Genomic DNA, 12,368 nt, shown 5'->3' with positions numbered 1-12,368 from the left:
AAATGTCATCGATGACAATGCTACCAAAAAATTATAGGTAGGGCTATCAATATGAAAATAACAAGCAAAAGATTAAGAATATTAAAATGAGCGGGGATGCGAGTAGACAATAGCCTCATGTTTATTTCACTATACATATTTTAGCATTAAGTTTACTGAAGTACATAATTCATATATCACTATAATCCTTAAATCATTGGCTTGACGATGTTTAGTGATGAAATTGAGAAACACTACTTTTCTTCGGGTAAAACTGAGGTGTAATGAAAGTTATAACTTTTGAAAGACATATTCTATGAGGAGAGGTCCCAGAGTAGGTGTTCACTCGGTGACGGCTGGAACAGACTGACCAGTTTCCAGCCCTGTGACTGGCTGATCAATGGCCAATCAGGAGTGTCGTAGGAGATGGGGTTAGATATCAGATGCATGGATGGTGTGGATTAATCATAACAGGTAAGGGTCTGCAAGTTTTTCTAGTATGCCTTTTGATGTAATCTTACACTATGAAAGCCTGCAATGAGCACTTTTGAAGAGATATGAAATGACTGAAAAACGATTTAGGAAGAAATTCCATGAGACTAAACCTGAGACTGCACACTCTGTAGCTAGGCTACAAAGATATTATAACAAATGAACTGAAATTGCTGAATGCACAAAAGTTTGATGATATGGCAGACTTACTCCTCAGGGAACAGTTTCACAGCACTTGTCCAACCAAGATGGCACTGTCTGCCATGGAAAGAGTACCAAAGGATATTGGTGAGAAGATGAAGTTTGTGAGACCAGTAATAAGAAGCTCATGGGAAAAGCTAAGCATAACTCCACAAGCCAATTAAGAAGTCTAGGGGGAGCAACCAGAGTCCCAAAGACTACAGGATGGCTAAGCAGATACTGACAGACAAGAATGAAGGTAGGTGCTCTGCGTGTCACAAGCTTGGACATTTTGCCAAAAGCTGTGTGCTTATTAAGAACAGGGACCAGAAGTAGTTCAAGAAAAAGGCAGCCAGGGGTAGGGTAATGGAAGAACTGAGGGAAGTGACTGCTGTCATGATTTTTGAAGATGCCAAAACAGACCAGTTGGAAGGCTACATCAAAGATGGCAAGATGAATCTGGCAGATGAAGCCGAACTACCACTTGTGTTGGGAACATACAGATCTTAGGAGCAGAGAAAGAGGCATCATAATTTCCACTTACTGAAGGTTATGCAGACAACGAGAAAGTAACAGTGCTAAGAGATAAGGTTGTACAAGTGCAGTTGTACATAGAAATTTTGTAACTGAGGATCAAATCACCAATAAGAAATGGATCTGGGCACTCAATAAGTATTTTTAGATATCCAGAAGCAAAGTTCAAGTGAACACTCCTTGAAATATTAGAGAATTACATGCTATGTGCCTAGATAACACCATTTATGACCTTATTCTCAGGGACAATCTGGGTATAAAGGACCAATAATAAAGGGTTAAAGCCAAGGCCAAGATGGTCAAGCTAGAGGAAAGTGAAGTAGGGATGGATCTGGAAAAGGATGGTGCTGAGACTGCTGAGGTGGTGGCCAGAACCCAAGTCCAGAGAAAGAAGTGTAGCAATAAGCCACTGGCAGTAGCTTCTAGCAACCCGTATGTAAGCCAGGACTGATGTAGAGTACAAGAAAAATGGTGAAGAAACTTTTAAGTTAAGGAATATAATGGTATATTGTTATGTTTTCTAAGACAGTGTGGCTGGGGAAGTGTGGCAAATCCTAGTACTGGAGATATATTGTGCCCAAGTTATGAAGCTGGCCAATGAGTACATTGTCAATGATGATTTTGAAGCTAAGAAGACTGTCAACTGTAACTAGCAGTTTCCACTGGCTGGGTGCAGTTAGTTACAGGCATCACCAGATATTGTAGGTCCAGTGACATTTGCCAGAAGACTGCACAGAGGGGCAGTACCAGGAAAATAGGCACCTCTTGGAGAGATGCCATTAATGGAGGAGCCAATTAATGAATAGCCATAGACCTGAACAGACCTACTGGAGAGGGGCAACAGGTACATGCCGACAGAGATGGACTTTACTACAAGATATCTTGAACCAGTGGCACTTCCTGAAATAAAAACCAGGTTTTCAGCAGAGTAGTTTTTCCCAAGGAAATGCTCAGCAACTCATACAGCATCATGAGAATACATTGAGGCACTCAAGAGAGTGAGGGAAGTAGGAATGACTACCGTACCTTCCAAGTATCATATCAGATACAGAAAATGGGAAATCCTCAGACACAAGGTAAGCTGTAATAGGATTGCATGGGTGAAGCAAAACTGATGACGATCCAGGTGGCATCACTACCAGAGATCAATATACAAGCGAAAGTCATTCCTAGGACTGACAGATTACTACAGGAAGTTTGTGAACAACTACACATTTCTTGCAGTGCCTTTGACCCTTAGTTGAAGACAGGACAACTGACCAAGCAGAGTGGAAGAAACTTCAACAAAAGGCATTTGATGGATTGCAACGAAGTAAACTTCTTTTCAGGCAACCTCACCCATTTTACCACAACTCTCTCTCTCTCTCTCTCTCTCTCTCTCTCTCTCTCTCTTTCTGTGTGTGTGTGTGTGTGTGTGTGTGTGTGTGTGTGTGTGTGTGCCTGAGGGCCTTAATTCTAGGTGTGGCCTTCAAGGATGCCTTCCTCGCTGACGCTGTACAACAGGCAAGGGAGGAGCCAGAAAAGAAAAAGTTGGCACCATGCCACTCGGGAATGGTGACCTCCATGAGGCCTGGCTGAATGCCCACGTGTTTGCTATAGAAAGCAAGGCAGACATTGACCTTTGTGCGGCCTACCTGGATGCCAAGGCATAATTCCCGAGGTTATAAATGGACCATGCAACAGCAGTCAGGGAGAGAAGCGCTCAGAACTCCACCAAGGACAGATGTCCTTACTTTTGCCTATCCCTTGTACCTTCCACATGTTCGACCCCAAGGTTTGGATCAGTACACTTTTGTCATGGGACTCCTTAATTCCCTCCTCCAGCGTCGGCACCCTATTGGACGAGGACATCATCATCTTGATAAAGATCGGCCTTGCCTGTGGAACCACTCTCAGCTTTATCCTATGTGCAGTGGCCTTATGCCACCCCTTAATCTACCCCTCTGAGATGTTCCTGTTATGAAAACATCATCGGCGTAGAATATTTCTCCTGTGTAGGATTCATTCATTTAGCATGCCCTAATTGTTACCTGCCCAATAATTCATCATTCTTCTGATCTGTGTTTATTATGTAAATCTGTGTTTATTACGTAATCTTCCTTCATGAAGAAGGCCTTCAGCCAGCATTGTTTCCCTTGACTTATCTATGGAGTTACCTTAAGCAGTCTTATTAGTCAGATTTCTTAATATATATACAGTAAGTTTCTTGATAATGTAAAGAACTCCCTGCGTATCAATTGCCATCCAGAATTAAGTAAGTATCAAAGGCAAATACGTAGCATTGATCGACCTTGCTGAGTATGCAAATGCGTTGCAATTATCAGCAGAATAGTAACTGTTAGCAGGTCTGCATAATTAGAGACGACCCTGGTAACATAACCCCCTCCATTTTAAGCACATGATTAGAGCCAGTTTCACAGCATAAGTACGTATCGAGATATTTTGTGTGGGTTAATGCTTGGTGCAAAAAGTGACTGCAATCAGTGTTAGGTAATTGACAGACCACATGCATGCCAATTTAGTTCATGAGAAGAGTTAGTGTATTAACCATTCCACGAGATTTTTGTGCTATCGCATGTTAGCTGCATGTTTTAAGAATAGGAAGCTAGGGAGCAACTCATTCAAAGAGTTAATACAAAGGAATAGTGTCCTTACTCCTTCATCCACGTGATATGGACAATTTGAAAGTCCCGAATTCCTAGATAGGCACATAGTGTAGGCTTTGATTCCAGCTCTGTAAAGCTAGGAAGTATTTAGGAAACCAAATTTCCACTCTCCAGTCAAGAGAATAGTAAATTCCAACCTGGAATCTTCAATTCCAGGCCATGCGGCCCCATCCCTAACTGTCAGCCATCTTTAATTTGTGAGTCCCATTAAAAATTTCATTGTTATAAACGATGCACACACAGCGCTCCCATATAAATCCCTTTCTTTTGCTCGCTAAATTTTATCCATACATCCATGCAGATCGCCACATTTTTGAGAACAAAAAATTTTAAATTCTTCAACTAGGTCAGATATTCCTCCGCAAGCCCGCAGTATTCCTGTAAATTTATTTATTGAAGAATTTCATTCTCATTCACTACTGCGCAGAAGCCTCCGAGCGTGGGGAAAAAGGGTTGCTCAAGCAAATGCTGGACAAGTGGTCAACAGTCTCCCCACTAACCCACCTGACTCATTCATTGATGGCAGATATCACGAGACCAGAAGTAAACATTAGAGTACTATTATTAGTCACATGCAAGCTAAGGTTTGTTTTGATAATGGAGAATAACAATTTCTTTCCTTCCCCATGCATAGCCTTTCGGCAGTCCGGATATATTTTTGTCTTACCCTCGTGCGTTGGAGATTTTAATATTTGATGGGATCGATGTACTGTTCTCATCACGCCACATTTAAATTACTTCGACAGTGCAAGGAAAATTTCCTTTACACATTAAAGTGTATAATCCTGTAAGCCTCATAATAAGTCATGTATGCCCGCCCCTGCCTTGGCATTCTCCGACCCAATATCCTTAGGTCCTCCAGCCCAGTGTCCCATATATGTGGCACCTCCCCGAGGTAGATGCCCCACCAACCAGGTCAAGGTATTTGATGACTCTGGTGCACAAATGTCCCTCATAAGGGAAGACAAAGTTCCCCGTGGAGCTACCATTAAAAGACGTAAACTCATCATGATTGAAGGTATCAATCACTTAGCTGAGGATTATGAGACCTCATAGATCCGAAATCTGCGACCTCGCAGTAGCTACATACATTCCTGGAAGTTATGACCTCCTCCTGGGACAAGATTTCCAATCCCTGTTTAATTTACAGCAATCCCAAGGTCCAGACCCCTCAACCCATTCATTAGCCGTGAGTAAACCTCAACCTCCTGCATTCATCCCACTGCCAGTGGCACCTGGGTACACTGTGCAGTGGCCACCTCCATTAGAGCAGATTTCAAAGCCCAGTCCTGTGCCAGGCCCTACCCCAGTGCAAGTGCCGGTAAGAGAGATGGATCCTTCCCACCAAAGCGGAAGCTCACCCAAAGGTGCAGCTTCACAATCCATGCCTGAGCTGGTCAATATAACTGCAAGCCTCTCACGCCCACACCAACCTCTTCCTCTCTGTCCCAACCCACTACAGAGACACACCCATGAGTAAGGATTCTGCCGCATCTCAAATGGTCGACGAACTCAAGGAACTGTGACAGGTCGTGGTAGGGCTTGTAAGGAAGGCCCGTGTCGGCCATCAAAGAAGCCGACACAGGTGGCACTCAAATACCCTCCTCAGGGTCGGTTCCACAGATTCCCCGGCCAAGACAAACCGTCCACCTAAAGGAGGTCCACGGAAGAAATATCACGTTCATGGATAATTTCAGGTAGCTTAAAGAGAGCCACTTAGCTCTCCTGGCATCTGTGCCAAGCTGGCACAGTGCCATCCCTTTATCCTGCGAAGACTTTGGCACCTCTATCCAGAAGAGGATGTCAAGGTTCTTCACCTATTTATTTTCCTTCTTCATTCTTTTCCTTTAACATCTCCCTTTCCTTATTTTTGATTATTACTCACATTTATTTTACACCTTGCCAAGGCCCACATTTTACTTTGATTCCCTCTGCCAATGCAGAGTGCCATTGACACATATTCCGATTTTATAAGTCCTATGACTTCCCTTTCATGCCTATCACAACATGATACATTTAAAATAAGATATGCCATAGCCATTAGGTATTACTATATGAGTGCCAACTTGGCACAGTGCCATTGTCGTAGATGTTGGCAAATGATCCTGCCAGAGGAATCGCGCCCCCTGGCTGCCTTGCAGCCTCCTTGGACTAAAGAATGATCTTAGCTATTTTTCCAAAGGATAAGGGAGAATAATTTTGGCATATTTAATCATCTTTTATAATCACTGATTACTTTGAACCTATCATCTAGTCTCTTTGTTTATTTCTGTAATAAATCTCGAGTCTCAGACTCACGACCTTGTGTTTATAGTGCCCGAACGGCACCGAACCGTCACACTCAAGTATCGTGGCAACACCTAACTAAGTTCATGCTTACTTTATTGCAATGCCTCTTCAAGGCACACCAACTGCATGCATGCAAAACTCGTACTTGAGTTATTATTAAGAGTGCATGAAGTATCTCTCGAATTAACCTAGTACTAATTCATTATTTTTAACTATACTGTTACATTGTGAATATACCTTGATTGACATTTATCATACGCTGCTTTAACTTAACAGGAATTTAATGAAAGAATATGTTATTTTCAGCAGGAACTATTTATTCTGCGTTAAACGTAAATGTCACAATTGATGTTTTGCCTTTTGAAATTAATTGCCACACAGAAATTTAAGTTAAATTATTGGGCACAAAAGGGAAGTGAGAGAGAAATAAATTCAAGTCTTTAAATGAGTTTGCTTGCTGGTAATCATTCTCACCCAATCTAGGGTGTGAATGCTAACTTGGCTGGGGAGGTGCAATGAAGGAAACTTCTTTTCAAGCAACCTCACCATTTTACCACAATAACGTAATAGAGAATACCATTCATTTTAGTTATTACTTAAATAGAAAGAACTGTGGGTTTCATTGCCCCTTCATCAATTCTCTCCTCCACTTCCCAGATGGTTGAGCCTAATCTCTCTCTCTCTCTCTCTCTCTCTCTCTCTCTCTCTCTCTCTCTCTCTCTCTCTCTCTCTCTCTCTCTCTCTCTCTCTCTCTCTCTCTCTCTCTCTCTCTCTCTGTGTGTGTGTGTGTGTTCAAAATGACTGCCTGCCTGAGGGCCTTAATTCTAGGTGTGGCCTTCAAGGGTGCCTTCCTCACCGGCCCCAGACAACGGGCAAGGGAGGAACCAGAAAAGAGAAAGTTGGCACCAGGCCGCTCAGGATTGGTGACCTCTCCACGAGGCCTGGCTGAATGCCCAAATGTTAGCTACAGAAAACGAGGCAGAGATTGACCTTTGCACCACTTGCCTGGATGCCAAGGCATAATCCCTGAGGTTATAAATGAACCATGCAACAGCAGTCAGGGAGAGAAGCGCTCAGAACTCCACCAAGGACAGATGTCCTTACCTTTGCCTATCCCTTGTACCCTCCATGTTTTCAACCCTGACGTTTGGACCAGTACAATTTTGTCATGGCCTTAATTCCCTCCTCCAGAGTCGGCGCCCTATTGGACGAGGACATCATCATCTTGGCGAAGATCAACCCTGCCTGTGGAACCAATCTCAGCTCTATCCCATGTGCTGTGGCCTTACGCCACCCCTTAATCTACCCCTCTGCGATGTTCCTGTTATGAAGGCATCATCAGCGTAGAATATTTCTCCTGTGTAGAATTCATTCATTTAGTGTGCCCTTATTGTTACCTGCCTAGTAATTAGTGATTATTCTGATCTGTGTTTATTATGTAAATATAATTAATTAAGAGAACCCCTGAGTTTATGGAATCTTCCCTCACATGAAGAAGGCCCTCAGCCAGCATTTGTCCCCCTTGATTTACTCATCTGTGGATTTGCCTTAACCAGTCTTATTAGTTAGATTTCTTAGCAATATACAGTAGATTTCTTAATAATGTAAAGAACTCCCATTGCCACCCAGAATCATGTAAGTATCAAAGGCAAATACATAGCAAGACTGAAGCAAGCTTTAGGAAATGCACCAACACTTTGAGCACCAAATTTCATTATGAGGACAGAAGCATCAAATGATGGACTAGGAGTTTGCAGAGGGCATATTTCCAATTACTTATGTAAGTAAGAAACTAAGAACAACAAAAGACACCACTGCATGATCTGAAAGGAATACCTGGTAATAATATCTGAAGTCAAGGGATTCGATCTGTATCCGTATGGGTTGGTTTTGTGATACAGACAGGCCGCAAGCTACTTGCTCACATCCAACAGTGCAACACTGAAAGTCCAAGGATAATGAGGTGGACCATAGTGCTCACTCCAGAGCTGCAAGTTTCGAGTGGAGAGCATTCCAAGAAAACTCAACATCAGCACAGACTACCTCAGCAGACTAAATGAAAAATAATTATGAGATACTTTTTCTTAAAGGGAGCGCTGACTCAATAAGGCCACATTATAAAGTAAGTGCTTATAGCTTCCTTATGAATGAAGGGATTTGCTTCAAATTTTTACCACTAATAATGAAAATTTCCTACATGGGAAATTTAGAAATTTGGCTTCTAATTTTCTTTTTTTTTTTTTTGCATTGGCAAAAAGATTTCAAAACTTTTCAAAAATATGCAAAAAAAATTTTTTTCACTCTGAAATAAATATCCCGTGTACGAAATCAAGATATATAGTTATACTACACTCTGTAAAAGTTTGAAGCCCTTCGTTGGCTGAGTCAGTTGAGCTTCAGACTGTCACTCGATGGGCCGGAGTTCAATTCCCCCGGCCGGCTGATGAAGAGTTAGAGGAATTTATTTCTAGTGATAGAAATTCATTTCTCGCTATAATGTGGTTCGGATTCCACAATAAGCTGTAGGTCCCATTGCTAAGTAACCAACTGGTTCTTAGCCACGTAAAATAAGTCTAATCCTTCAGGCCAGCCCTAGGAGAGCTGTTAATCAGCTCAGTGGTCTGGTAAAACTAAAGTATACTTAACTTTGTAAAAGTTTGATCGAATTTGAGTCAGTCTTCTTGAAGTTATAAGCTTTTATTTTTTAAAAAAACTAAGTTTTGAGAAAACACCAAAAGAAAAAAATTTATGGTTATTTTGTAATAACTATGAAACTATGACAGTTAGAAGGCTGATTTTTGCACAACAACTATTTTGTCATATAAGAAATATGCCCTGAAATTTTCAATATAATCAAATGAATAGAAATGTGCTCTCTTTTGATTTATATGTTACCTACAGTTTGCATACACACACACACACACACACACACACACACACACACACACACACACACACATATATATATATATATATATATATATATATATATATATATATATATATATATATATATATATATATATATATATATATATATATATATATATATATATATATATATATATATATATATATATATATTATATATATATATATATATATATATATATATATATGTATGTATGAGATATATAATGTATATGAGTGCAGTTAGGGAAATTAGATAGAAAAGAGAGAGAGAGAGAGAGAGAAATGTAGACAGTAGAAAAAGTAGAAAGAGAGAGAGAGAAATGTAAAGAATAAAGGAGGCAGAGAGAGAATAACACCTAAAGTTGTTGTTATAGCCGTGGACTCAAAATACGCTGACCGAAGTAAGAACTGCTTGCATGAACTCAAAACAGTGAGCGAGCATATCGCACCTAAAGCCATAAAACCGATCGTAAAAGTTGGGAACAGTGGCCTCGCATTTAGCATAAACAAGTCATGAGTCAGCACCGCCAAAAAGCTAACATCAGCCGGCTCTATAACCCCGCCTTCAATAGGAGGCGTTTTCATGGAAATTCCAGGAAACTGGGGACTGGACAAAGTGATGTACTTCAACACCCTACAATCAAATGTGCTAGGGAGGGGTCTTTCACACCCCCTCCTAAGATCATCTCCAATCAAGTCCTCTAAGAGAGATTTGAATCACACCCACTACAGTCCTTCCCAATCAACTATTTGAAGGGGAGGCCTTGCAGATAAATCCTTCCAATAGGACTGGAAGGAGGTGGAGATTGCAGATAACAAGAAATCCAGGGATTCAACAGACTGGAGAGCGACAGAAGAGAAAGTTTTTCGAGCAGTGTCCACCAGGAGAGGCACGTCTCCCTCACTTTCGTGTTCCCCTATAGACTGAGTCAAACTAATTTCTCAAGAGTGATTTCATTTATACCACTGTAACATGTTAATTTTGTACTGATCCTGGTAGTCTTTTATAAGTCAAATTCCATTATTAAAGTGACCTGAGAGATATCAATACTTTAGGATAATTTATCTTCAAAGAACAGACATTTAAGAAGAAAGAGAGGCGCCGTGGACACACACAAGAATAATGAAGGTTAGAAAGTGGAAGACTAAATAATACGTAAAGGAACGCACAACATATATATAAAAATAAAAAGGCCCATAAAACACTATTTGAACTTTGCATCCATATATTTCTAGCACTTCCTTCTGTGCCCCTGTTCACTGGCAAAATATGGACACATGATGAGTTACAAAAGTATATATACAAAGAATACGTAGGTGTGGCAGTATATATACTCTTGTAACACATCACATCCCCATATTTTACCAGTGAACAGGGGCACAGAGGGAAGTGCTCGAAATATATGCTTGCAACATTCAAATAGTGTTTTTTGAGCCTTTTTTATCTTCATATTATACTGTTGTATTACAGTAAAAGATATTCATATATAATATATATACATATATATACTGTATATACATACACACACATATATATATATATATATATATATATATATATATATATATATATATATATATATATATATATATATATATATATATATATATATATATATATATATATATATATATATATATATATATATACATACATACACTTATCAGTGCAAAGTTTTTTCATAACAAAAATTCATTAATATATGCTGTCAATATGATGTTTTCTCCATAACCTACAAAAAATAGTATATGCTACCTATAAAAAATAGTAGGCTATATGCAATCTGTGCACATTTTTTCGTAATAATTAAATTATAAAAATAAATGCCCTAATGAGGTTAGGCCAGGACATGGTATTCTAGGAAAGGTTTGTTCTCATCGTTTCACACTCACCCTAAAGTTTTCCTCATAACCTATAAAAATATATGGTATCAATATAAATTGTCTACATATCCTATATACGCTACCACTGTTGTACATGTTTTCCGTGCAGATATTGGCGAGGCAAATCACTGCAGTAAAATCGAGCTTTGTGGTCTTTCATAATTATATAATATATTATGGAATACAGTAATCACTAATTGGAATGCCACTAATGTGAATATCACTAATACAGGAAAACAAATCCCTTACTTAGATATGAGCGTTCTGGTGTTGTTGCTATCGGCTCCCAGGCGAGACAATTCCGATTTGCTTCGTCCCTCTCTTGTAACAAACTTACGAGACGCAATCGTTCAAATTTCTCTCTCATAAGAGTGGTACTTCTCTTGCTTATGGCAATGGAATTGCGTGAATGCACTACGCGGTACGAAAATCCGAAAAGGAAATGCGTCACAAAGCTTTGGGGAGTTGGGACATCACTTGAACCAGAACTACACAACACATCGAGACTGTTTATTGGTAAAACCCGACGCTCTATTTGGAACTGTTACCTACTTATATAAATCCATATTTCCGAAAATACGCAGTAAAAATATGTCAATAAATATAAAATATTATATGTATACTAGATTACATAGTACATCTGTGATAACGAGTTCAAAATATCGAGATACATAGATATATATTTACTTTTTTTTACATTTTGTTAGATATTTTTCTAGAGAACGAACAAGCTCTTATCGTAGAAAATGGGTAGTTTTAGTAGGACATTGAAGTAAATTTCTCGCTTTCTACTTTCCAGAATTGGCAAGTCATACAAACATTGTACGACAATTTGTCGCTCAGTGTCGCTAAGAGGGGGATATCGCAGGACGATATCGAGATACATAGATACATATTTGCTCTGATATTATATTTTTTGAGAGAGAAAGCCAGTTTTTATTGTAGATAATGTGTATTTTACTAGGAAAGTAGTAAAGTATATTTCTCACTTCCACCTCAAAAGTCATACAGAAAGTTTGCTACAATTTTTCGCTCAATGCCGCTAAAACGCCAGTAAATGCGGTGAACAAAAATGTAAAAAAAGTACTCAATTTTTTTTAGCAATAATATTTCAGGGCATATTTATTTAGACATATAGGCTACCAGTCTACAACTGTACAAAACTAAAAATCGATAATTCCTCGAAATTCGGCGATAGGCGCGCCCATTAAGGGTGTGCTGTCAAAGCATGAATTATGTGACAGAGACTTTCTTTTGTGTAGTTCCCACTAGTACCATTCCTTTGTTGCACTTTTAGAAATGGTGAAATCCTTCTTTTACTGTAATGTTCTAGAACTTTAGTTGTTATTTTCATACAGACTCCCATTTTTGAGAATTTAATTGTTAACTGAACTATTAGTGAAACTTTGTTACACCTTATTTCTGTTCAAA

General features: G+C 39.5%; 1 protein-coding gene across 1 annotated transcript in view; it reads right to left on the bottom strand.

Moving 5' to 3' along the window:
* The window catches only part of LOC136847885 (uncharacterized), a 288,188-nt gene extending 276,879 nt beyond the window's left edge, over nucleotides 1-11,309 (bottom strand). The window contains exon 1 of the mRNA XM_067119895.1: nucleotides 11,187-11,309. The gene's annotated coding sequence lies outside the window, so the exon portion shown is untranslated. The remainder of the gene's footprint in view (nucleotides 1-11,186) is intronic.
* Nucleotides 11,310-12,368: the final 1,059 nt, after the last annotated feature.

This window comes from Macrobrachium rosenbergii, chromosome 17 (assembly GCF_040412425.1).
Source record: "Macrobrachium rosenbergii isolate ZJJX-2024 chromosome 17, ASM4041242v1, whole genome shotgun sequence".
Classification (NCBI taxonomy): Eukaryota; Metazoa; Arthropoda; class Malacostraca; order Decapoda; family Palaemonidae; genus Macrobrachium; species Macrobrachium rosenbergii.
This window is presented reverse-complemented; position numbering and strand designations above follow the sequence as displayed.